Source organism: Tenrec ecaudatus, chromosome X (assembly GCF_050624435.1).
Source record: "Tenrec ecaudatus isolate mTenEca1 chromosome X, mTenEca1.hap1, whole genome shotgun sequence".
Taxonomy (NCBI): Eukaryota; Metazoa; Chordata; class Mammalia; order Afrosoricida; family Tenrecidae; genus Tenrec; species Tenrec ecaudatus.
The window spans coordinates 151,095,557-151,117,255 of NC_134548.1; the positions used below are offsets into that span (position 1 = coordinate 151,095,557).

General features: G+C 42.8%; 1 pseudogene; it reads left to right on the forward strand.

The window, feature by feature from the left end:
• Positions 1-8,802: 8,802 nt before the first annotated feature.
• Positions 8,803-13,264, forward strand: LOC142433789 (heterogeneous nuclear ribonucleoprotein M-like; annotated as a pseudogene).
• Positions 13,265-21,699: the final 8,435 nt, after the last annotated feature.

Consider the following 21,699-nt stretch of genomic DNA (forward strand, 5'->3'; position numbering starts at 1 on the left):
ACAAACACACCCTTTCCTTTTCATTTTTGTTTCCAGATTCACTCATCAGATGAGTCAGGAGTTACTAATTCCCAAAATACAGGTAGCAATATTTTGGTAATATTCCCTCCACTAATCTAAAGTGAAATTCAGTGAAAACATAAGCCATATTCATACACCAAAATTTTAAATCCATATAATGTTCTATGGCCTCAGAGCTTAATCCCAGCTCATTGCCTGGTGTTGTACCAGGTTTTTACACACACACATGTGCACATATGTGTGCTCGCATACACACACACATGCATATTTCTCTGACAGATCAAATGTGGCCCACATTTAAACTTTTCCTGCCAGGCCTTTACAGAAAAAAAACTCTCCATAAACTCTGATTCAAAGTCTAGCTGGAATCTATAACAAGAGTTAAAAGAGCCAGCTTATTATTCATTGCCAGTGTCTCTGTGAAAGGGAATTGACCTGACAGCCACCACCACCACCAAGGTGTATTTCAATGTATACCTTTGGGGCCTGTCTGCCCCTGAAGACCTGATGACTTTGTCAGCTGGCTGCATCTCTGCCTAGAATCACAGTGAATGCAACAGTCAAAAATCCAGATTAATAGAATGATTTACCACACAATTCCCATAAACATTCTGAGCCCAAAGCATAGGATAGTTATCCTTTGAATTTCACTCTAGTGCATCCTAGAAAATTCAACTTATGCTAACAGTAATAGCAGACAGGTTCTTCTTATCTGCGTGGATGTCTGACAGGAACAGCTCAAAGTTGTTTGGGACATGATACAGTTGTTCTGCCTTAAGAACATTATCCTCATCTGTGCCCCCCAGGAGATTCCAGCAGTGTGTGCCTCGGTGGGGTTCCAACTGTGAAGATCAGCGCAGGTCTCTTGCGACAACAGGGAGGCATCTTCCAGAGTGCTCTGCAGTCCTAGGATAGGATAGGTTTGGGATTCACCACCTTTCTCTTCCAGAATTTGATAATTAATTGAGACTTTACCTTTGTATGGGTCAGATTTGTATAACTAATTCAGTGACCGCTATTGGGATGTGACTCTTGAGCACTTGAAACGTGCCCAGTTCTCACCAACATATGTGGAAGTGAGCGCTGGAGCAGAACCCAAAGGTTTCATATGCAAACATGTGTATATGATGCCTCCTTTAGAACATATGCTGACTGTGCATTGAATTCATGACAGTCAGGATATTCTGGGTTGAGTAAGGCTTGCTGTTGAGCTTGACCTCTACTGTTTCTATTGCCATTGTTTGGCTACAAGAAAATGCAAAGTGAAGTGATTAGCATTGTGTTTTCACTGGGCAGTGTTGTGCTTCACAGTTGGATAATGAGTTCTGGCATTTCTCCCTGGTCTGTAAGCAGGGAATGCTCCTGGAAGAACCACCAACGATGGAAATGACAGACGACACCTCATCCAATATCCAACTGGCAACCCTTGAGGTTTACCACCCAGAGTCTAGCCCAGAGGTCACAGTGGAAGAGCTATATCCCCCACATTTCGATCCAAATAACCTGAACTATGATGATGTTGGAGAATGCCTCCCGTGTCTTGAGCCAGGTAAAGGTTATGTCCATTGTGTGGTTTTATTTGCTTCTTTTTTGAGACAAGAGGAGCTTTCCAAGGTTGGGTCTGGTGTTAGAAACACTGATGACTCAGTGAAAATGGTCCACCCTCTTGAGAAAGAGGAAGAGGAACAACTATCTCTGAGAATAACAAGGAAAAAAACAAAACAAGTTAGATAAAATAGGATTCAGAAACCATTCAACTAGTGATCCTGCTCAGAAGCCATTTATACAAGAAACCAATGGGGAAGTGAGATAATCTCAGTAAAGACTCCCTTCTATCACATTGTGGTCATTGGGAGCTGCAATGTTGTTGTTCCTGAGGATTTTCTATCACTCTCGGTCCTTTGGGTCCTCGTCCATTGCTCTTATGTAGAAAGAAATTCAAACTTAATACTTTGGATACGCCCTATTTTCTCTAACTTACTTTGCTTAAAAGACTTTTAAAAAGCAGACAGAATATGTTAATGCTCTAATGTCAAATGATAAAATCAGGATACAAGTTTAGATTTCATCTCTATAACAACTCTATAATAAAAGGATGGTACAGGTTGTCGAAATGTTTGGTTCTGGGGTGATTGGCTTTCCATTTGCCATGCTTATCACGTTTTCTTTTTAAGTCTTATTTCCAAAACTTTTATCGTCCCACAAAATATCTTAGCTCCCAGCATGTAATGTTGTTGCTGCTATTAGGGACCATCAAGTGAGTTCTGACTCATAGCAACCCTAATGTATAATAGAACATAAAAAAATGGCCACCTCTGCATCATCTTCACAATTGTTATATTTGAGCTCATTCTTGCAGTCACTATGATGATCCGTCTCGTTGAGGATCTTCCTCTTTTTTACTGACCCTCCACTTTATTAACCATGATGTCCTTCTCTGGGAACTGATCTCTCCTGATAACATGTCCAAACTACATGGGATGAATTTTTGACATTCTTGCATGCATAGATCCTTCTGGCTGTACTTTTTCCAGGATAGATTTGTTTGCTATTTTGGCTATCTATGATAATTTGAATATTCTTTGCCAGCACCAAAATTGAAATGCATTGATTCATCTTCATTCTTCCGTATTCAGTGTCCAACTTTTACAAGCATAAGAAAAGATTGAGTCAGGTGCACCACAGTCCCCAAATTGCCATCCTTGCTCTTCAGCACTTTAAAGAGCTATTTATGCAGAAGTTATTTATTTAACTAAAATCATTCCCCCAATCACTTTTGTCTTTCTCTCATCACTTGGTTCTCAAGAACACAGTGCTAGTCAGTTTTAATATGACAAAACTTGGGGAATATTTACTTCATGTTTTCCTCTAATGTAAATAATTAACAAAAACTATGTAGAACTAATGCAGGTAAGTGATATCAAAACAAAACTGATGTACCACACTTGAATAGATTTATGCAAAAGTAATAAAAAGAAGTTTTATGCAGAAGGGTTACACAATATACTATGTCATTTGATTTCCTGACTGCAGCTTCCATGAACATGGATTGTTCCAAGCAAGAAGAAATACTTGACAATTTCAATTTTCCCTTGGATTACTGTCATATTGTAATAAGACCGCTAGGGGATCAAATTGACTCAACAGCAATAGATTTTTACCTAAAATCATTCCCCCAAACACTTTTGTCTTTCTCTCATCGCTTGGTTCTCAAGAACACAGTGCTAGCCAGTGTTAATATGCCAAAACTTGGGGAATATTAACTTCATGTTTTTCTGTAATGTACACAATTCTTTAACAAAAACTATATAGAACTAATACAGGTAGTTGATATCAAAACAAAACTGCTGTTCTCCACTTGAATGGATTTAGGATAAGCAATTTTATTTGAGAAAAGGGTCTTCATTTCATTTTTATTTTGTTCTTAACTTCTAAAAATAAAATCACTGCTAGGGCCGCTAGGTGAAGTACACCTGATTGAATAGGTTTAGATACTAAAAGGCTGTTTTCTGAGAAATCATCCTGAATTACAGACAAGCCAGTAACTACTCACACCTCTCTCTTTTGGTCAGATTATGCCAGCTCAAACCTTGACCTCGATTTCCCAATGGAGGATAGAGAAGATTTGCAAGTGAACCAATTTCAGAACTCTGAAGGAGAATTTGATTCCATGATTGGTAAGTGATTGTTAACTAGGTACTAGGAATGAAAGCAACGTACAATTCAGACTCAATAAGAATAAAGAGCTCTGGGATACCATGTAGGGTTTTCTATCTATAAGACTTCTTATTCCCTCGCGTTGTATTCTCATTGGGATACTATGACATCTGAAATTATCTATTTCTTCTCGCAGATTTTGGTATTGGGAGACACAGTGAAGAAGATTCTTCAAAACAAGATGAGTGGGAGAATGCTTATGCGCTTGTTTTCACTATTGAGAGGGATATTCTGTCTAGCCCTGCATTTGAAAATGCCTATGAAAAGTTAGGGAATCAAGAGCGCAGCCCCTTAAATGAGTCTGACAGAGATCTACCCAAGCTTTTAGATTACCAGAGCTACTCTCCTGAAGAGAATCTTGAGAGCAACGACATGGAAGAACCCTTCAACTCTGAACCTCATGAGCAAATGAATCCAGGAATGAACCCTGACTGATGTTGACAGTGTGGAAAGAATTTTGCTCAGAAGTCTGAATTTAATGAGAACCTTTTTGTTTGTTTTTAATTCAGGAAAGGAACCTCGCAGGTAACTTAAATGTGGGGAAAGCTTCTTTAATATTTGACTTTTATAGTCACCAATGATTTCATACAAGGGAGTGACCCTATAAATAATTCAATGTATATAAAAATGATATTCCCTCATAGGGCACACTTGGTAAGGCACCAAAAATTTGTTCTGAAGGAGAAATCTATAAATGACTTGAGTTCCAGAAGTTGTTGGGGAGAAAGCATTAAAAAAAATCTGAGAACACATACAGGTGGCAGACCAGATAGGTGTAATGTTTGTAGGATGAGCTTCATGCAACAGCCAGCTCTTACTTTGCAACAGAGAACTCACACTGAAGAGAGACGCTGTAGATGTAATTACTGTGAGAAAAGCTTTAAACATCAACAAAGATTTGCTATCCATGGAAAAATTCATGGAGGGGAGAAACCATATAATTGTAGATGTTCTGAAACCTTTAGACAGAGATTAGACCTTATTAGGCACCAACTCACTTACTATGGTGAGGACTACTTGCAGACAAGTTGAGGGCAACAAGTCCTGTAGAAATTCATACTAACTCATAAAAGTCTTGCCTGCATTAGCGTTTTTTCTTCAAAGGACACTTTTGCTTGAGCTATATAAACAACTTTTCTTCCCATCTTCAAAACACATCTTCTAAGGCATTCTAGACTATCAGCCTACTTTTGTAATTGCCCTAGAGTTTACTGATTATGCCTCCATGGTACAAATATGTTTGTTACAAAGAGAAGTTTAGGTACCCGGGCCATCCATAACATAGATGTAATTATAAAACATGCACACTGTGGCATTACTCTAAGGTCTATAGTCATTATGCCCATTAATAGTAGATGTGCATAATTAATACAAATCAATGTGGTATTTTCATGAAATATAAATGTATATAGTCTTCCTATTTCAATCTCATTAACTATTCATTTGAACAACTTAAATCTCCATCTCTGAATTGTGACAGCAAGCAGAGCAGTCAACTCCTGTCCCCACCCCAAGTCAAAATCATCTTATGCTGTGAAACCATGGTGCTTGCTTCGTGTGTGTGTGTGTGTGTGTGTGTGTGTGTCTGTATAAAAGCGTTCTGCACAGTTCATTTTAGTTATTAGGACTGATTGCAATAAGAGCTGTGACAACACCGATCTATGTCATAAACAAGCATGACTGAATTTGCATAGGATAGTGAAGTTATTCATATCTTCATCTGTTAACCCCTGCCCTAAAGAAAAAATCCGTTGCTATCACATTGATTTCATGTCACGGGCACTTTGTGTGTTACAGGGTCAAAGTGCTCTACAGGATTTTCTTCTCTATTAACAGATCTTTCTTCTTCAGTACCACTGGGTGGGGTCAAACTACCAACTTGTAGGTTAGCGGTTGAGTGCAATCCACTTTTATCACCAATGTCCATTCATTAATTACAGAGCCCTGTTTACACTAAAGAAGATGCATAGTAGCACAATGGTTAAAGCCTCGGCTGCTATGCAAAAGTCACTACTTTAAACCCACCAGCTACTCCACCTGAGCAAGAATTAGCAGTCTGTGTAAATATGATACCCTTGAAAATTCTATGAGTTTGTTGTGAGTCTGAGTAGATTCAATGGCAATAGGTTTCATTTTAGTTTGGTATATATTAAACTTTAATTGGTTTTATGAAATATTGAATCAAGAAATAGGGAAATATTTCTTGGAAATACCTATTTAATACTTTTGAGCATTTCAAAAAGGGGGAGTACCCACCTCGTAAGTACTATGAAGGGGGAAAAAGCACTCACCTAAGAATAGTGTAAAATCCCTTTTTACAAATGTCTCTATATTATATATTTATTCCTTGTTGCTTAATGCTGTAAGCATTAAATTTATGAATTTTCCTCTTAGTCTACCTTTGGTCACATTCTGTGACTTTATACACACACACACACACACACACACACACACACACATTAAGTTAAGTTGCTGTGAGTCAGTTCTTACTCATGGTGACTTAGAATGTACCCAAGGAAAACTGTGTCCACAGAGTTTTGTGGCTGAAAATTTGGAGGCAGACCACCACGCCTTTCTTCCTAGTAGTCACTCAGGATTAGTGGCCAAGCTTCTTACCTTGCACCGCACTCAAAAATACACACTCTCCCTCTGTCTTTTTCCTTAGAGATATTCACATATATATGTATTTGTATGTGCATTGTTCCCAATGGTAATTTCAAAATCTGTTGCTGCAGTTTTCACTATTTTTATCTTTACAGAAGAGTTAGACAATGCTGACGTTTTTCTGGTAAGCTGCAGTTTTACTATATTGTGACTAGAAATATCAAACTTCTTACCTCCCGATTTTGACAAATTCTAGTCTTTTCTACTTGAACATTGCTCCCTCCTTTCTTCCTCTTTTAGTAAGCTTAGTATATTCCTTTTACTCTAGAACCTCAGTCGAAGGGCTATGTCTTCTGGAAAGCCCTTGTTTCTTCCAAATTTGATTTAAATATAGTCTTTCTACTCATCGCACTCTTTCAGTAACTCCTTAGTAGTACCTTTCTCGAGCTGGGACTGCTAGTTTATATGTTAGCCTCCATCTGACATTATACTATTTTGTGCTCACTTGACCCAGAGCCGGATTCATAATTGGAGCCTAGAAGATGCTTCCAAAAATGTTCCCGTCCAGCACCACTTCTCATGTCCCTCTGCCATTAAATCCCAGCAGACAAATGAAGCCTTCTGTGTCTTCAAAATACTTGGTGAAGGCTATTCTTTTTGGATGGAATTGTATGAAACTTTTGTACTTGCTGCTCTCACTCAAGCTGAATGGCAGTCAAAATGACTATAATAGCAATGACATTCGTTTCCAAAGTCAACATCAGGAATTCGGCAATGATTTTTACAGCTTAACTTTGCTTAAGAAATTAATTGAATTGTACTGTTCAAACAGGAGAGTTTTATGATATGTTATACCTCAATAAAGTTATTGTTTTTTTCTGTTAGAGCACATTTCCGTTGTCTTCTCGGGTCGACAATGTTTGAGTTTTGCGTTTTCAACTGAAAAAAGAAGTTCCAGATCAATTTGATGAAGACATATGTTTTGACCCTGCTCAGATGAGTCATTTGTTCAGGGATGAATACATACCAGTGTCTAAGCAGAATTGAGACCCTACCTGAGATTTGAGGCCCAAAGTGGGAGCAAACACTAAGCAAAAAAAAAAACAAAAATACATGTTACCTATGGAAACATCTGGCATTACAGAGAAATGACCCCTGAACTGTGTCTTGGAGAGCAAGGCCCAAGAGGTCAAAGAAGAAAAACCCCATGACTGAAGTGTGACCGGGCTCACCTCCAGCCTATAGCAGATAGTCACACACCCCTATTAAATCTGGCACCGATCCTTCCTTCCAAACTCCACAGACTGGGCACTCTACTCTGGAGGTTCACATGTAAAACTCAACTAGCATCAATTTCCTGAGACCCAACACGGCTCACACTAGCCCATGGTGGGAGTGGGCAGGGTGCCCACCTGGGCATTCAAGGCACCTTAGTGGCAGACACTGAACTAACCATGCCTCCATTGACTGACCATGGTAGGAGGTCACCCTCAGGGTCCTCAGCACATGGTGGGTCCTCAGATGGTGGCAGACCTCTAGGGAGGGCAGCTAACTTGTACTGGGAGAAGCAGAAGCTGAGGTGAAAAGGCCAGGTTAGTGCTGATGGCAGGAACATGTTCCACTGCACTCCCAGCCCACTGGCTGCCTTCTAAAGGGAGTGCAATCTCCCTTGAAGGAGCAGTAGGCTCTCGGCAAGGTGTCCACTGAAATCCCTGACTGCCCCACCCCAGAAGCCTGAACACAGGGTTGCCTAGGTCGTGTTTACCTCTGAGGAGTCCCAGTGGTGCTGTGGTTAAATGTTTGGTGGCCAAAAGATAGGTTGGCGGTTTGAACTGGGCGGTTTGCTACGTGGGAGAAAGAAGTGGCAATCTGCTTCTGTAGAGACTACGTCCTTGCAAACCTTATGGAGCAGTTCTATCCAGTGCTGTCACTAGAGGTGTGTATGATAGGAGTGTGTTTGGGGGAGGGGGGTGTAGACCACATTCCCTGACACTTGTTAGAGGGGAGCACCAAAATTAACAAAGGCCTATGGCATGTTTGAGACACAAGTGGGTGTGTCTCAGGCCAGTACCACTAAAGAAATGAGATCACAAATGCTGGCATCACCATCACCTAATATAATGACTTGTCATCAACCCATTCTCCAGTCAGCGTACAGGCAGAGGGCCAGTGGTCAGTAGATGGAAAGAATGGTCACAGCATTGGCCAATGGAAGGGGGAGGAGATAGGAGGAGATTCGGGGAGTAACAGGGTGAGGCCAGGCTGCTCCACCCACAAACACCACTGGGCAACACTAACCTTAATGATACCACTCTTGTACCGTCTCATAGGATTGCTATGAGTCACGGTGACTCCAAGGCAATGGCTTTCCTGTTTGGGGGAATTTGGGTTAACCCATGGTTTCTGGGGCTCCAGTAGATGCTGCACACTGGAGCAGTGCCACCTCAGGTGTGTGACATGATGGCTGTCCTAGCCACTGACCTCATGTCCAGGTTGGTGGTAATGTCATCAAAGAAGGCAAGGAAGAGGCGGGGGATCCGCTCTCCAGAATTTCTCCAGATGCCTTTAGAGCAACTGATTCCATATTTTTAATTTCCCCAATTAGAATGGATTCCCCTAATTTGAGGGGAATTCCCTTAATTTTATTTAGTTACTAAAACAGGTGGATCTTTGGAAGCCAAGTGGGCTAGTCATCAATCCAAAACTCTGTGCTAATGTCAAGGCCATGTGACAGGCCAGCCAAGAAAGGCCAGACCGTGAACAAAGGACCATAGAGTATGTGATGGAACGGAATTCACCCCCAGGCAGCCTGGCCCAGCATCCAAGTCCTGATCCTCTATGTGCTCTACCTGTGCAGGTGGTTCCTTGCATGATAGCAAATTTCTGGTCTTTGGGGGATCGTACTTTGGAAGACACACATATTTGGTCAACCCTATTCTCTTAGCAGAAGGAGCCCCCATGGCTGGTGGCTTAAAGGTGAAGCCAAAGCAGGCTGACCTGCTAACTGCAAGGCCAGTCATTTGAAACTACCAGCCGCTCACTTAAACAGTTACAGCCTCAAGCGTTACTGATCAATTCAAGGTCACAGGAGCTCGCAGGTGCAGAACCAGGCATCCTCTGCAACCTCATAGGAAGCGCAGACGCGGAGAAAAGGCCCGCAGGGTCCGAAGTGGTGACAGCGGTGGTAGTTACAGAGTCCACAAGCGGCGTAGGAGAGCTGCGCTCCCAGCATGCCGAGCGGCACGAGGCTCTGGGTCCCAAAGGTAATGGAGAACGGCCCACTCAGAATGAAAAGAGGAAGGAGAACGGCTTGGGAAGATGAGGCATTCGCTTTGAGCCATGTGCCAGCCCATCTAAGAGATAAAGAGCCTTCATTACAAACATACCTTTTTATTAATCATTTTATTGGGGCCCCCTCATACAAATCTTATGATAATCCATCATTCAATTGTATTAAGCACATTTGTACATATGTTGCCATGAACATTTCCAAAACATTTTCTTTCTACTTGAGCCCTTTATATCAACTCCTCCTTTTTCACCTCCCTCCCCCACACTCCCACCCTCCTGAATCCTTTATCAATTATCTATTAATGTTATTATTTTGTGTCTTGCACTGTCTGTTGTCTCTCCTCATCCACATGTCTGTTATTCATCTCCCTGAGGGGAGAGCTATATTTCCAACCTTGTGATGAGCTCCGGAGTTCTCCCTCTTCCCCTCGCTGATGCATCGCTGCCCCCCACCCCCACCACACCATGCCCCTACCTTCATGACATCGCTACTCCCACTACTGATCCTGGGATTTTATCTGTCCTGAATTACATGGGTGGAGAGCTCTTATCTGAACTAATATGTATAAGCCAGTCTAGCCAGATTTGTAAGGTAGAACTGAGTCATGGAAGTGGGGGTACAGTGGGGAAGGAAGCATTCAGGAACTAGAAGAACGCTGTGGGATTCGTCAGTACTATACTGAACCCTGGTTGAATCAGCCCTTTCTTGCAACCCTTCTGTGGGGGCATGTCTGATTGTCTACAGATGGGGTTTGGGTCTCTATTCCAACCCCCCTCGTTCACATTAATATAACTATTTGTTTGGGATTTTTTGCTATCTGATCCCATCAATACCTCATGATCACACAGGCTGATGTGCTTCTTCCGTGTGGGCTTATTTGCTTCCCTGATATATGGCTGCTTATTTAACTAAAGCCTTTAAGACCCCAGATACTGTATCTTTTGGTAGCCTAGCATCATCTGCTCTCTTCACCATGTTTGCTTATGCGCCCTTTTTGTCTTCAGTGATAGTGTAGGGAAGGTGAGTACCAAAGTGTTCCAGGTCATTAGAACAAAGTGATCTTGTGTTTAGGCCTTGAGTAGAGACCCAAAGTCTGTCCGCTATCTTAATACTTAACATATGCATATTGGCCTTTCAGTTTAAATTATAAATCTCTTTCATTCTAAATTAATATAGTTATATACATACTTGTTTTACAGAGCTATGCCTCTATAAATAGCTTTAGCTTCCTGCTTATTTCCTCTATTTCCTTTCACCTTCCTCCTGTCAAACTATTGTGCTCCATGCAACTATCATGCCCACCTTCCACTTGGCTCTCAGTTATTCCTCTTGGATACATTGCACTTGATAAAACCCCACCAGGCCTCCTCGCCACCAATTTTATATATCTCCTTCCCTCATCCCTGAGTTTGCTAACTCCCTGCTCCCCCTTCCCCACCCTGTCCTCTCCCATGCCCCCAACCCCACTGACCACTGGTCCCATTGTTTTCTCCTCGGGATTGTTTGTCCTGCCTATCTTATATAAATTGATATAGGGTGAAAGAAAAAACAAAAAAAAATCTGATAGTTCAAAGTCTGTCTGCTGACCCTTATGAGTGTTTCCAATTGGGTGTAATGAGGCACCAAGAACCTTAACTCTGAGTCAGAGGTCTATTTTCAGGATTCCCTGGGGACTTGGTTCCTTTGTTCTCCTTGCTGCCCTGTTGCACTCCCCTCACTTTTTACTTCACTGTGCATGGGGCAGCCCAGGTACACTTTCCACACAGTGTCTCCAGTGCTGCCCCCATAGCGCTTATAGGTCAGTGAGGGAATGTTGTGTGGGATACTTATGACAAACATGCCTTTACGTGACAGTCCCTTAAAGTCTTGGTCAGGTCACACACGTGGGGCTCTTCATGGGTGCTGAAGGAAGTCAGGAGGATGTACCACTTGTTGAATTCGATACAAGGAGAGTGTGAACAAAGCTCCTGATGTTCTAAACAAGCCTGGTTTGCGGGGGAGACCGCTGAAGGTTAAAGAAGGTCCTGGTGGCGAACATGCCAGGAGAGCCATGCAAAAGGCTGGCGACTCAGAAGCACCGTGCCCTTGTGAGACTGGATGGTGACGTTGGCTAGAAGAAGCCCAAGGACGTATGTCATGCGGCCAGTGTGCTGGGCCAGGCAGACATTCTTGAAGACAAAGGCTGGAAAAGTCGTGGAACAGGCAGCTGTGCAAGCCACTTCCATGTTTAATGTTTGATAGACCGGTGCATGTGAAAATGGACGAGATGGCCTTGCCCTAGGCCAGTGCTTCTCAACCTTCCTAAGGCCACAGCTCTTTCATCCAGTTCCCCCAACCACAAAATTATTTTTGTGGCTACTTCATCACTGTCATTTTGCTACTGTTATGAATTGGGTGACCCCTGTGAAAGGGTCGTTTGACCACCAAAGGCGTCTCAACCCACAGGTTGAGAACCGCTACCCTACGCCAAATTTTTCCCTTCAGAGCATCCTTATCCGGAGCATCCAGAGCTGCCCCATAGGCTTGGAGGTATTGGCATGGGCTTATGACTTGTGGGCAGCCCATCAATGTCAATCACCAGAACAAAGGTATTAATGTGGAAAGCAGACCCTGAAGGAATAGAGGGTTCCTTTGATGAGGGCATAGAGAACATGGGCTGGTTTGGATCTGGCATTAACCTGGGCAGAAGTAACTAAATCCTAAGTAATGCATTGAAGAAAGGAGAGATCAGAGCAAAGCAAGATGGAGGGAAAGGCAGAGCCCTTAGGATCAAGAGGATGGGCCCTGGTATTGACCGCATCAGGAGTGCCAACATGGAGCGCATGGGTCTGACCTGGGCCATGCCATGGACTGTGTGGGCCCCGAGGTCGATCACATGAGCCTGATCATGGACCACATGGGCTCAGTAGAGCATATGGGTACTTGCATTGAGCACATGAGCCCTCTGGACTTCAACCACAGCCTCCAGTATCAAGCACATGGACCGGACCATGGAGCCCGTGAGCTCTGGCAGGGAGTGAATGGGGGCCAGCATGGGCTTTGGTTTAGAGTGTATGGCCATATCCATCAACCACAAGGGTCAAATTGTTTAGTACATGGGTTCTAGTGTGGGTCTCATGGGACCCAACATCGAGTGCATGGACCAGAATCTAAAGCACATGGTATGGGCCAGCAACCAGCTGACCTGGAGCACAGGGCTCTGTGATTGATCAGGTGGCCATGGGCCTGTAGCGCATGGGTGCTAACAGTCTCAAGTGTATGGGCCTGGAGTGCATGAGTGCTAACAGCCAGGAATACATGGACCCTGCCAACTGTACCAGCATCGAGCATGGGTGGTGGCAATAACTTTGGAGGGATATTTGCAGGTTCCTTTGGCAGATCCAGAGGTCGTGCCCCTGGAGTAGAGAGAAAGGCCTGTCAGATATTTGTGAGAAACCTCCCATTTGATTTTGCTAAAAGACAAATTGAATGAATGTGGCTATCTGCTCTACACAGACATCAAGATGGTCCAAGGGTTGCGGCGTGGTCAAGCTTGAGTCACCCAACGTGGTGGAGCAGGCCTGCAGGATGATGAACGGGATGAAATTGAGTGGCAGAGAGCTGGATGTGTGCACTCATAGAAATGCTTAAACAGTTGCCCTTTTTAAATGTGGTGACCAGACCTTTGAATTTGTATTTTTTCTTGGTAACCATTTTCATTTGTTAGCTGGATGTATAAAGATGGTGAACCCCTTCAGCTGCTTTCTGGCGTGATTGGAATGACTTTTGTAATAATTGGAGTTCCATTTGTTGGCACTCAGATTGCAAATATGCAAGGTTGTTGTTGTTGTTGTTTCAGTTTTGGAGTTATGGCATCTTATTGACACTGAATACAACTTTGATAATAATAAATACCAGTACCTGGGTGTATGTGGGGGGGGGGCGAGGAATGTGGGGTTACAGTCTCAGAAGCTGACAGGGCCACTTGTACCCTGTCCTACAGGGTCACTATGAGTTAGCATCAACTACAAAGCAGTGAGGGGATTCTGGTTGTTGTTTATTCTCTTAGTAGAGGGAGTTCCAGCATTCCTGAAGCTTGAATTCTTCTGTGGCTTTCTGCCTACTCAGTTAAACCTCCTCCAGAGGTGGCTGAGCCTTAGCTTATGGTTGTCTTAGAAGGTTGCTCAGGTTTGGGCCGAAATCCTTCACCCAGCATCTACGAAGTAGCCACAATTTTACCCAAAGGGCTCCATGAAAGAGTCCTTGGCAGGTGTCTCTGTGATTGAGTGGCAGCTGTCTCCCTTGACCCTTCCATTAAAATTTTTTTTAAAAAAATGAAAACTTTGTGAAGATTTTCTTAGCTCCCAATTCTGTAATGTAGTATAATCGGGGTTTCCCTGCCAGCCCTGGACATTCACCTGTCTTTGGGGAGGCAGCAATAGGGATGAGCTTCAGAGCATGAACTGTGCAAACAGATTACCCAAGTTCAGATCTGAGACTTCCTTGGTGATTCCAATGGACTTAGGGGCTAAATTTAAAGCCCCAGGCCCCAGTTCTCTTTGAGTGCTTTGTGTGGTGTGGTGTTTAAAATTCCCCAGAATCTGCTGCTGAGGCTGTTGGTGATCCTGATGAATTTGCATAATAGTAATGGTCTTTAAGATTCCTCAGACTCCTATAGGATGATGTTGACATTTATGCTCTAGCAGGATATCCTGTGGGTAAGTAAAAACTAACAAAGAAATAAACATTTTTACTATGTTCCTGTTTTTGCATGCATAAGTTTATTCCAAGCAAAACATGTTTAAACATGTTGGTGGATGACTGCAGACAAGTTCTAGCAGTAAGACACTCACCTTAGTCTCTTCAGCGTGTCTTCCAAACGTGCAAGGAAAACAGTGGATTCCCCGGTGATCTGCTGGGCCAGTTCAACTCAAGACAAAGAAGTCAGCTTAGAAGGTAATGGTGACAATTTTTGGATTTCTAAGGGGTAATATTGATAAGCTTTTATTCTCTTGGAGGACAACAGAAGATCACAGGGGCTTATTATGAAAAAGTTTTCAGAAAATAGAAAACTTCATTGGTGAGTGAAAGGCCGGGAAAGTGGTACCAAGAAACACAAAGCTTCCCATCACAACAGCACACCTGATATTCCTTCCTGGGTAGCAAGGGTTGTAAGAGAATTTCACTGGGAAATCTTACCCTATCCATCTTATCTCCCTGATCTGACCCCTTCAAACTTTGTTTTTTTTCCTCAAACTCTAAGAAAAGTGAAAGAGAACATGACTCGAGTCTAAATGAGTTGCCATGCATCATCATTTTTCTTTAGAGTTCATACCATAGGTAGCTGCTCATGCACTCTCAAGCCCCAAGTGGCTACTCATCTAGGATGTAGAACATTGTTGTTGTGGACTGGGTTAGCTAGCATTACTTTTGGACTCCCCCGCAGAGAGACTAATAATCACACACACACACACACACACACACACACACACACACACACACACACCAAGAGGGTACTAATAGGTTTATAACTAATATTTGGGGCTTTCTGGGGAGAGCAGGGCATGATTCCAAAAAGGGTCTGAAACGGGCTTGATAGATCAGGGAAATGAAATGGACTTTGGGCTTTCCTTGTATGTAGGGAGTGGTGGTGATGGGATGGGGCAGCATGAATGTGCCTGTGTGGGCTGGCTTGAATATCTGGCCTGTACAAAAGGAGGTGTTAGTGGGGCTCTCTCACCAGCCTGTGCGACAGAAGAAGGGTGGCCTGGAGTAAGTCAGCAATTAAACTTCAAAATGGAGGCACTTGGTTACAGACATGTCCTTGAGAAATCTGGGGTAGCATTGCGGCCCTTATACAGACACACTTCATGAATGACGAAATGGGGCTTAGTGATGCCATTCAACACAAATGGCACACATTCTCACACAGGCCAGGGTAAAGTGGGAAATACTTGAACTTGTAACACCTTGACTTCCAAATTCAGGAAGGAGAGTGTTCTGAATGCACCTAGATTTTGGCTAATTAATGATAAATGGCATACAAGTTATGTGAGTATACAATTACCCATTAAATATCAGGCTGGTGCCTTTACCATTATTCCACTGGGAGATGAAGGTCACCTTTACATCGGTGCCCCTTACTACATTAATAAAGGTGTTTTCTTACCTGAGGTCACAAATACATTCCTGTCACTTGCAACGCCATAGACAGAGATTGAAATTTAGCGCGTCGGTAGGATCTTGTGGTCTTGCACCTGACTAGTGTTTGCTATTTGCCTGAGCATTAATTGGGTTATCTTCTCAGACTGGGACCCATTGGGTCACAGATAGACCATGAAGTCCCCAGTTCCAGTAAAAAGCTCTGAGAACATGGCACATATTAGAGTTATCCTAGCAGATGTTCTCAACAACAGATGGTGGAAGAACTTTCCAGATACAAATGTAATGTTCTCTTAGTAAACAGATAGAGTTTCAAAGCCAAGAATTCAGCCAACAGCCCTGGCCTCCAGCCCAGAGGCCTGACCCTTCTGGTACTGTGAGGCTAATAAATTTGCCTCACCCCAAAAAACTCATTTTTTGGAATTGGGGAAGAGGAGGTGATCAGCTCTAGGGGTGAAGTGAACTTAGAATTGACTGAATGTATGTTCAGCTGAGTCTGTCAGAAAAGATTGGCTTATAGGACCACTTGATGGATGGTGAGATCATTCAAGCACTCCCTGAATGCCACTAACTCACAAACATCCAATGGGGCAGGTACTATTGTTCTCTTCACTTTACAAAGGGACAACCTTGGCATCAGAGAGATCAAGGGACATTCCCAATGTCACACAGAAATAGGACTGGAAATCAGAACGCCCATCTCATGCCCCCATCTGTGTCCAGCTTCATTTTACTCTGGAGAGATGGTAATCCCTTACCTCTAGTGATAGAGAGGGTTACACGTTAATTTACTACCTTTGGGGTAGCAGTTCGTACCCACCAACTGTTCCTCCTGAGAAAGATGAGGTTTGATGATCTCATACAGATTGACAGCCTTAGAAACCCATTGGGGCAATTCTACTCTGTCTTCTAGGGCCATTAAGAGCCAGAATCAGCTCAACAACGTGGGTTTTTTGTTTTGTTCTGTTTGTTTTTTTCACGGGGGAGGGGTTCACCTCACCATTACCCAGTGGTTTTGGAATTTATCACGTTGTTTCACTTATGATAAGAAATAAAGATACACCATTATGCTTGTATGTTTGAATATTTTTATCTCCCAGACTTCTGAAACTGCTCTCAGTAACCACCATTCTTAATAGCTCTAGAAGCCCAGGAAAGAGAGGGAAAAAATTCATCCAATTTTTCTAACTCTTGTAAGAGAGAGCAAGGAAAGAGAAGAAAAAATGCTCTCTCCCCTCCCCCTACCCTTGCCCCAGCAGTCTCAGTACATGATTGGATAAGCACCAAAGGAGTAATAGTGACTCACAATGACCCTAAGACCTCGACACCATAGCTGATGTCAAGCTTCCCACACTGGTCACTACCATCTGGGATACATCTGGTTCAGGACTGACTACAGTGAGTGGGGGTGCTGGGAGAGGGGATAGCTGTTACTATCCTAGAAACTGAATGACTATCACTTTGTATTTGTTCCCTTGAACTACTTAGAGTAAGAATTCTCCCTCAGCTTGTGAAAAATCTCTGCATTGAACGCCTATGGGAAGAGTTATCAAAATTCTCTATTGCTTTTCAACAGGTCCACTGCGACAAAAATAAGAAGATCTAACCACCCAGCAAAACATTGAGAGAACTCAGATCCAGGTATGGTTCTTCACTTTTCCTCCATTTCTGGCTCTAGTCCTGACCATGGCTCTGAAATACCTTTCTTTATGACCCAGAAAGTACTTCATAACTGCTTATTTGTTGACATTTTGGCTGTGATTTGTGAACATCTCAGGCCACACTACCCTAGAAATCCTTGCTAGAGTATTATTTAGAGGTAGGAAGTCGACAGTCAGATGAATAACAGTAATGGCAAGTGTGTGTGTGTGTGTGTTTGTGTGCGCGCGCGCGTGTGCTCCCAAACTTTATAGTGCTGTTTTTCTGAAGGGAAGGAAATAACATGCTAAGATCCGATGTGCCTCCACACTGGCTGTCACACAGTCTCACATGACAATTGAGGCACAAACCGAGGATTGTAAAAGGAGCCTTGACTGACTTCTCTTTTTCATGAATGGCTTAGAATGCTCAGACGTTCGTGTTTCCTCCTTTCCCGTAGATATAGCAGTAAAAACAGTCTGATACTGTGTGTAGTGCCCAAACAAAGTGGGGAAGAATGAGAATCCTTCACTTGCTTTCTGGGAGGACCAAGCGGAGGCAGCATTGTGAAGAAATAGGAACACTTGGGTTCACATTCCTAGTTGTCTGACCAGGAGAATAATTACTCCTTGGGCTTCTAACAGCAAGGTCAGCGGGTTGAAATATTCAAACCAGCCCTGAGGGAGAAGGGCAGGGCTTTCTAGTCCTGTTAATAGTTACAGTATTGGAAACTAACAGGCAGCTCTATCCTGTCCAACAAGGTCGCTATGAGTCAGCATCGACTCAATGGCAGTGAGGTTTTTCATTTTTTACTAGTCTGACCTGGCACCAGTTAACTGGGCCTGGGCCCTTTTGCCTGCTCTGGCAGAAATGGTAATGTCAGTGGCCACTTACCTTCTGGTGCTCTTATGAGGTAAGTATACAACTGTATACAAAGTCCTTAGAGAAAGGTCTGGCAGGTTGAGAGAACTTGGCAGTGGGGTGGGGGTCTGGCAGGGTTAGTGTCATCCTTACCATCACTTCAAATTCTGAGATCAACCAAGGGGCCCTGGAGAATGAGTATCATCATCTCTTCTTGTCTCCCAATCCTTAGCAATCCCTTTTATGTCAGTACATAGAAGACACCCTGATAGCTAAGAGAATTACCTAGATGTTTGAGAAATAAGGTAGATGAATACAAATTAAATATGTAAAAGAAGATATTTGTATAACAACCTGATCATAAGTTATGAACTAATAAACAGTATGCAAGGTACACAAAACACACGTGTATGTGATTCTTTTAAAACAGGGAAATATGCATGAAATGCTTTTATGAGTTTCTTGTTTTTGATACCACTGTTTCCTAGAGAAGAAAGTGGTTGTAATGGTCTCAGTTTGTCGCCAAATAAATGTAAGCATTCAGTGCACTCCCTGTCATGAACCCCCAAATGAACTGATTATTCAATTAACTGAAAGAGAATATATATGGAAACAACCATAAAAGGAGTCTTGACCTATAACGATATGAAGACCCACACTACAGATTTAGAAACTGGAACAGGAATTGACCATTTATCAAATGGGTCGAATAGAGATTCTAGGCACCAACCCTTGTATATGACAGTATCTAAGACCCAATAACTGTAGCATTTCACATCAGATGATATCCCCAAGCAGAATCTTAAGACTACTACTGGTATCAAGTATGTTCAGAGAGGGTCAGTAGAAGGTTTAGGAATAAAGGTGACAGTGGGGAAGAACACCCTGAATTCACATGATTATAAGGGTTTTATCCTCTTGCTCAGGCTTTTCTCCTTTTTCTTCTGTGCAGTCAACTATTCATGGATAAAAGACTCTCTGGAGAAAATTGCAATATGCCCAAACCGAGGATCAAGAGGAAGACAGATGAATACTTGAAACCAAACCTGGCCCCCCAAAGTGTGCTGAGCTTTTTACTTGGTAGGCAACTGGGGAGACATAGCAATGATGTAGAACTGACAAAGTGGCTGTGGATGCTGACACGGGCAACAACAGGGTGGAGATGGCCTTTGCCGAAAAATCATGTGACTTACCTGCTTATGCCTGTACAGAAATATGGAAAAAAATCCCCAAAGGATTAGAACAGCAAACAAACTTCCCGATGAAGCCATTAAAGTAGAAGTTGTGTTGCCACTCATTTCTTCCCGTTTGATGTGTTTTTGTTGATACAGCCTTCTTGAATTAAACTGAACAGGGGATTATATTAATTCTACACATTCTATGCAGGAGCTCTTAGACACACAGTGGTGGTGTGATTCACAGTGCAGATCAGATAATTTCTAGCATTACTCAAAAAGTAACAAGGTAACAGCTAGGTAGTGCTTGGGCCTATTCAAAGGCCCAAGAGTCATCTCTCTAGTCATTTTGGATAGACGTCCATCCATTATGTTAATGATTCAGTGTGTAGCAGCTGAACAGGGGATAAATGGAGTGTTTAGAATCTATGGCTCTACAGATGTTAATAACAACACCATGAGCCAAAAATTGCACCATTGGGTCTTTGTTGTTTCCATGTAATTATTAAAAAATCATTATCATGAAGTATTTTAAAATTGGATGCATAATGTACGCATGAAGTATTTTAATATTGGATGCATGAGGGGCTTCTGAAAATTACACTGCTTATTGTACCCTAAGAGGTAGAATCCCCAGATCACTTTTTCTTAACTATTGGTTAATTGTTTGGTATGTCTTGTGATGTGAAATTAACCCTTTCAGTCCACAGGTTTTTGAACAAGAGAATTCATTTGGCTAGAATCAAGTCAGCCTATAGACCAGTAAGATTTGTTGGATTGATCCCACCAAAAAAACGCTCCCCAAAGAAATGCTCAGGAAAAATCAGATACTCACTCTAAGAAATTAGAAAATTGTCAGAAATTGAACTTTTAGAAGTAAGCACTAAAGCTTAAGGGTCTTGTATTTAAGAAAGCATCATATTTAATTGAAGAGAATCAAGAAAGGGAGCAACCCAGAATTTCTCCCCCTCCCTAAGATATTTGCAATGGAATCTTAATAAATAGAGGCTCCCCACCATCTATCTGAGATGAATATTTGAAACTTATTTTCTGGAAACATCTACCAAGAAATATGTTTAAATTATTTTCTCAAAGGTCTGACGTGAACCTGGTAAGTAGTAAAACACAGGGCGGAGTAACCAGACTTTGGACTCAAAAGTTTCTGAATGCCCATCTCAGCTCTGTGAATTGTAATGCTCTAAAACTGTAAGGCAAATGATATAACCTCATGCTTAGCGTTTTTTAAAAGGCAGGTAGTAAGAGTAATGATTTCTTGTTGCAATTACATTAAAGTAATGAATACAAGGTCCTCACTTAAGAAAAAGTCAATATGATAGCTAGTGACTGATAGTAGGGAGTAGCGCTAGCTATTTCTCAAATCTTCATTTGTACATCTTTGTGAAATTCTAGACCCTAACTCTACTTTGGAATTGTTTAGAACCAATAGACCGCTAATTCACTCTGGAAGTAAGCCTAGGCTGCTTTTGAATAAGAAGGAAGTCCCAGGAGTTCACCTCCAAAAGAACAGGCATCCACCTATTCAGAATTGGAAGAGTCCTGGATGGTTTCACCTATGCTGTCTTAGAATCCCATTTGATTGGCACTGTGGACTCCAAGGTGGGGTGGGGGAGCTTCTTGAATAGAGAGAGGAAGGAGGATGGCTGTCTTCACTAGCAGATAAGGCAGGTCAGGGGACTGGGTGTGAAATGTTTCTTGTTGGCACGTATAATGGACCCCAAAGGCTCAAACCCATATCCCATTTCTCTAAGGCTGATTTTCTAGCTCAGGAAGAACCAACCTCAAAGTACCTCTCAAAGTTCTAACAAGGACAGCGCTTCTGCTGGAAGCATCTTCCTGAAGCCAACTGTATCTCTCCAATTTCATCGTGGGGAGGAGCAGCAGATTTGATTGGCTGAGTCTGTGGCAGAGTCTTATTGGTGGATATTTTGCACACTGCGCGCCCATTGGCTGAAAGTCCTAGGGGGAGGGGCTTCTACTGGGAACATAGGCAAGTGTGTTTCTCCCTTCCTGTTCTTGTCGTCGAAGCCACAGCACCTCACAGATCCTCCAGGAAGCGGGACTGGGCTTCCTGAGCCGCTCCTGGGACCTCGAGTAGCCGCCAGGCAGAGCCTGAGACTGAGAGGGGACTTCTGCCTGGTGTCCAGGGGTGGCCGTTCAGGCCCTGAGGACGGGAGACCATGCTGCGCTTGGCGGCCTGGACTCTGAGCTACATCTGGAGGCAAGGGAACG